We start from the raw sequence: 6,000 nt of genomic DNA on the forward strand, positions 1-6,000 counted from the left end.
CTCTCATCTCTTTCTATTTATTTATTTATCTACTAACACTTCTCTTCTACTCATAATTCGAACCCCCTCTTCTCCCCTGTGTTCGAATTTTTTTCTCTTCTCTTCTTCTACTTACATAAGGAATCTCTATACTGTGACATAGAGGATTCCATATTTTCTTTTCTGTTCTCTTCTTTTTCATATGAGCAGGAACAAGGATAAGAACATTCTTGTTAAAGCTTACCCTGAACCTGAAAGGACTCTGAAGGGGAAGCTAAGAGAAGCTAAAGCACAATACTCTGGAGAGGACCTGACAGAATTTTTCGAAAAAGAAGGAGACATGGCCGAACCCAATAATAATGGTGGAGATGCAAGGAAGATGCTTGGTGACTTTATTGCACCCTCTTCTAACTTCTATGGAAGAAGCATCTCAATTCCTGCAATTGGAGCAAACAATTTTGAGCTTAAGCCTCAATTGGTTTCTCTAATACAGCAGAATTACAAGTTTCATGGACTTCCAATGGAAGATCCTCATCAGTTTTTAGCTAAATTCTTGCAAATCTATGATACTGTCAAGACCAATGGAGTTGATCCCGAGGTCTACAGGCTTATGCTTTTCCCTTTTGCTGTAAGAGACAGAGCTAGAACATGGTTGGATTCACAACCTAAGGAAAGCATGAACTCTTGGGATAAGCTGGTCAGTACTTTTCTGGCCAAATTCTTTCCACCTCAAAAGATGAGCAAGCTTAGAGTAGAAATCCAAACCTTCAGACAGAAGGAAGGAGAATCCCTCTATGAAGCTTGGGAAAGATATAAGCAACTGATCAAAAGGTGTCCTACTGACATGCTTCCAGAATGGAGCATCATAAGTATATTCTATGATGGTCTGTCTGAGTTGTCAAAAATGTCATTGAACCATTCTGCAGGAGGATCTCTTCACGTGAAAACCCCTGCAGAAGCTCAGGAACTCATTGAAATGGTTGTAAATAACCAGTTCATGTACACCTCTGAGAGGAATCCTGTGAACAATGGGACGCCTCAGAAGAAGGAAGTTCTTGAAATTGATACTCTGAATGCCATATTGGCTCAGAACAAAATATTGACTCAGCAAGTCAATATGATTTCTCAAAGACTGAATGGATTGCAAGCTGCATCCAACAGTACTAAAGAGGCATCTTCTGAAGAAGAAGCTTATGATCCTGAGAACCCTGCAATAACAGAGGTGAATTACATGGGAGAACCCTATGAAAACACCTATAATCATTCATGGAGAAATCATCCTAATCTCTCATGGAAGGATCAACAGAAGCCTCAACAAGGCTTAAATAATAATGGTAGAAGAAATAGGTTTAGCAATAGCAAGCCTTTTCCATCATATTCTCAGCAACAGATAAAGAATTCTGAACAGAGCCATTCTGGCCTGGCAACCATAGTCTCTGATCTATCCAAGACCACACTAAGTTTCATGAATGAAACAAGGTCCTCCATTAGAAATTTGGAGGCACAGGTGGGTCAGTTGAGTAAGAAGATTATTGAAACTCCTCCCAGTACTCTCCCAAGCAATACAGAAGAAAATCCCAAGAGAGAGTGCAAGGCCATAACCTTACTTGGTGTGGCCGAATGCCCAGAGGAGGAGGAGGATGTGAATCCCAGTGAGGAAGACCTCTTGGGACGTCCTCTGAACAGAAAGGAATTCCCATTTGAGGAACCAAAGGAATTTGAGGCTCATACAGAGACCATAAAGATTCCATTGAACTTCCTTCTGTCATTCATGAGCTCTGATGAAAATTCTTCCTCTGAAGAGGATGAAGACATCACTGAAGAGTAAGTTGCTAAATATCTAGGAGCAATCATGAAGCTAAATGCCAAGTTATTTGGTACTGAGACTTGGGAGGATGAACCCCCCTTGTTAACCAATGAACTGAGTGCACTAATGAGGCAGACAGTGCCTCAGAAGAAACCGGATCCCGGAAAGTTCTTCATACCTTGTACCATAGGCACCATGACCTTTGAGAAAGCTCTGTGTGACCTTGGGTCAGGGATAAAACTCATGCCACTCTCTATAATGGAGAAACTGGGAATCTTTGAGGTACAAGCTGCAAGAATCTCATTAGAGATGGCAGATAAATCAATGAAACAGGCTTATGGACTAGTAGAGGACGTGTTAGTAAAGGTTGAAGGCCTTTACATCCAGCTGATTTCATAATCCTAGCCACTGGGAAGGATGAGGATGAATCCATCATCCTTGGCAGACCCTTCCTAGCCACAGTAAAAGCTGTGATTGATGTTGACAGAGGAGAGTTGGTCCTTCAGTTGAATGAGGGCTACCTTATATTTAAGACTCAAGGTTCTCCTTCTGTAACCATAGAGAGGAAGCATGAAAAGCTTCTCTCAATACAGAGTTAAACAAAACCCCCACATTCAAACTCTAAGTTTGGTGTTGGGAAGCCACAACCAAACTCTAAGTTTGGTGTTAAGAGACCCCAATATTGCACTTATTTTCTGTGAGGTTCCATGAGAGCTCACTGTCAAGCTATTGACATTAAAGAAGCGCTTGTTGGGAGGCAACCCAATGTTATTTAATTATATCTATTTATTTTCCATTGCTATTTTATGTTTTCTTTAGGTTGATGATCATGTGAAGTCACAAAAACTACTAAAAAATAAAAAACAGAATGAAAAATAGCATTAAAAATAGCTCACCCTGGAGGAAGAGCTTACTAGCGTTTAAACGCCAGTAAGAAGTATCAAACTGGAATTTAACGCCAGAAAGAAGCATCAAGCTGGCGTTAAATGCCAGAAACAAGCACCAGACTGGTGTTTAATGCCAGAACAGAGCATGGAATTGGTGTTTAACGCCAAGAATGGGAGAAAAGCTGGCGTTAAATGCCAAAAACAAGCAGCAAGCTGGCGTTTAACGCCAGACATGCATTCTAAGGGCGTTTTGCACGCCTACTTGGAGCAGGGATGCTAAGTCCTTGACCCCTCAGGATCTGTGGACCCCACAGGATCCCCACCTACCATATCTCTTCTTCTCTCTTCTTCACACCTTCTCATAACACTCTTCCCCAAATACCCTTCACCAATCACCTTATTACCTCTTCCCCATAAACCCCACCTACCTCCAAATTCAAATTCCTTTTCCTCCCAAACCCAACCCTAATGGCCGAAACCTAACCTTCCCCCCACCCCTATATAAACCCCTTAACACTACTCCATTTTCACACATCACAACCACTACTTCTCCCCCATGGCCGAATACACTCTCTCACTCCATCTCCTCTATTTTCTTCTTCTTCTACTACTTTATTTCTTCTTTTGCTCGAGGATGAGCAAACCTTTTAATTTTGGTGTGGTAAAAGCATTGCTTTTTGTTTTTCCATAACCATCAATGGCACCTAAGGCCAGAGAAATCTCAAGAAAGAGGAAAGGGAAGGCAATTGCTTCCATCTCTGAGTCATGGGAGATGGAGAGATTCATCTCAAAGGTCCATCAAGACCACTTCTATGAAGTTGTGGCCAAGAAAAAGGTGATCCCTGAGGTCCCTTTTAAGCTAAAAAAGAGCGAGTATCCGGAGATCCGACAAGAGATTAGAAGAAGAGGATGGGAAGTTCTCTCTAATCTTATTCAACAAGTCGAAATCTTAATGGTTCAAGAGTTCTATGCAAACGCATGGATCACTAGGAACCATGATCAAAGTATGAACCCAAACCCAAAGAACTGGCTTACAATGGTTTGGGAAAAATACTTAGATTTCAGTCCGGAAAATGTAAAGTTGGCGTTCAACTTGCCAATGATGCAAGAAAACGCATGCCCCTACACTAGAAGGGTCAACTTTGATCAAAGGTTGGACCAAGTCCTCATGGACATATGTGTGGAAGGAGCTCAATGGAAAGTTGACTCAAGAGGCAAGCCGGTTCAATTGAGAAGACCAGACCTTAAGCTTGTAGCTAGAGGATGGTTGGAGTTCATCCAACGCTCAATTATTCCTACTAGCAACCAGTCTGAAGTTACTGTAGACCGGGCCATCATGATCCATAGTATCATGATTGGGGAGAAAGTGGAAGTTCATGAGATTATACCTCAAGAACTCTACAAGGTGGCTGACAAGTCCTCCACTTTGGCAAGGTTAGCCTTTCCTCACCTCATTTGCCACCTCTGCAATTCGGCTGGAATTGACATAGAGGGAGACGTCCTCATTGATGAGGACAAGCCCATCACCAAGAAAAGGATAGAGCAAACAAAAGATCATGGACCTCAACAAGAGCATGAGGAAATTCCTCACCATGAAATTCCTGAGATGCCTCAAGGGATGCACTTCCCTCCACAAAACTATTGGGAGCAAATCAACACCTCCCTAGGAGAATTAAGTTCCAACATGGGACAACTAAGGATGGAGCACCAAGAGCACTCCATCATTCTCCATGAGATTAGAGAAGATCAAAGAGCTATGAGGGAGGAGCAGCAAAGATAAGGAAGAGACATAGAGGAGCTCAAGAACACCATTGGTTCTTCAAGAGGAAGAAGACGCCACCCTCACTAAGGTGGACCCATTCCTTAATCTCCTTGTCTAATTATTTTCTCTGTTTTTCGTCTACTATGCTTTATGTCTATTTATGTTTGTGTCTTATTACATGATCACTAGTGTCTAAGTGTCCATGTCTTAAAGCTATGAATGTCCTATGAATCCATCACCTTTCTTAAATGAAAAATGCTTTTAATCACAAAAGAACAAGAAGTACATGATTTCAAATTCATCCTTGAAACTAGTTTAATTATTTTGATGTGGTGACAATACTTTTTGTTTTCTGAATGAATGCTTGAACACTGCATATGTCTTTTGAATTTGTTGTTTATGAATGTTAAAATTGTTGGCTCTTGAAAGAATGATGAACAAGGAGAAATGTTATTTGATGATATGAAAAATCATAAAAATGATTCTTGAAGCAAGAAAAAGCAGTGAATAGAGAAAAGCTTGCGAAAAAAAAGAAAGAAAAAGAAAAAAAGCAAGCAGAAAAAGTTAATAGCCCTTAAAACCAAAAGGCAAGGGTAAAAGGGGATCCAAAGCTTTGAGCATCAGTGGATAGGAGGGCCCAAAGGAATAAAATCCTGGCCTAAGCGGCTAAACCAAGCTGTTCCTAACCATGTGCTTGTGGCGTGAAGGTGTCAAGTGAAAAGCTTGAGACTGAGCGGTTAAAGTCGAGGTCCAAAGCAAAAACAGAGTGTGCTTAAGAACCCTGGACACCTCTAATTGGGGACTTTAGCAAAGCTGAGTCACAATCTGAAAAGGTTCACCCAATTATGTGTCTGTGGCATTTATGTATCCGGTGGTAATACTGGAAAACAAAGTGCTTAGGGCCACGGCCAAGACTCATAAAGTAGCTGTGTTCAAGAATCAACATACTGAACTAGGAGAATCAATAACACTATTTGAATTATGAGTTCCTATAGATGCCAATCATTCTGAACTTCAAAGGATAAAGTGAGATGCCAAAACTATTCAGAGGCAAAAAGCTACTAGTCCCGCTCATCTTATTGGAGCTAAGTTTCATTGATATTTTGGTATTTATAGTATATTCTCTTCTTTTTATCCTATTTGATTTTCAGTTGTTTGGGGACAAGCAACAATTTAAGTTTGGTGTTGTGATGAGTGGATAATTTATATGCTTTTTGGCATTGTTTTTACATAGTTTTTACTATGATTTAGTTAGTTTTTAATATATTTTTATTAGTTTTTAAATAAAAATCACATTTCTGGAATTTACTATGATTTTGTGTGTTTTTCTATGATTTCAGATATTTTCTGGCTGAAATTGAGGGACTTGAGCAAAAATCTGATTCAGAGGCTGAAGAAGGACTGCAGATGCTGTTGGATTCTGACCTCCCTGCACTCGAAATGGATTTTCTGGAGCTACAGACACCCAATTGGCACGCTCTTAATTGCGTTGGAAAGTAGACATCCAGGGCTTTCCAGAAATATATAATAGTCCATAATTTGCACGCGTTTAGACGATGCAAACT

General features: G+C 40.5%; 1 non-coding gene across 1 annotated transcript; it reads right to left on the minus strand.

Annotated features, from left to right (window-relative positions):
* Positions 1–721: 721 nt before the first annotated feature.
* LOC112753224 (small nucleolar RNA R71) lies at positions 722–829 on the minus strand. Its single transcript, XR_003177616.1, has one exon. It is a non-coding gene; the product is annotated as a small nucleolar RNA R71 (small nucleolar RNA).
* Positions 830–6,000: the final 5,171 nt, after the last annotated feature.

This window comes from Arachis hypogaea, chromosome 15 (genome assembly GCF_003086295.3).
Source record: "Arachis hypogaea cultivar Tifrunner chromosome 15, arahy.Tifrunner.gnm2.J5K5, whole genome shotgun sequence".
Lineage (NCBI taxonomy): Eukaryota > Viridiplantae > Streptophyta > Magnoliopsida > Fabales > Fabaceae > Arachis > Arachis hypogaea.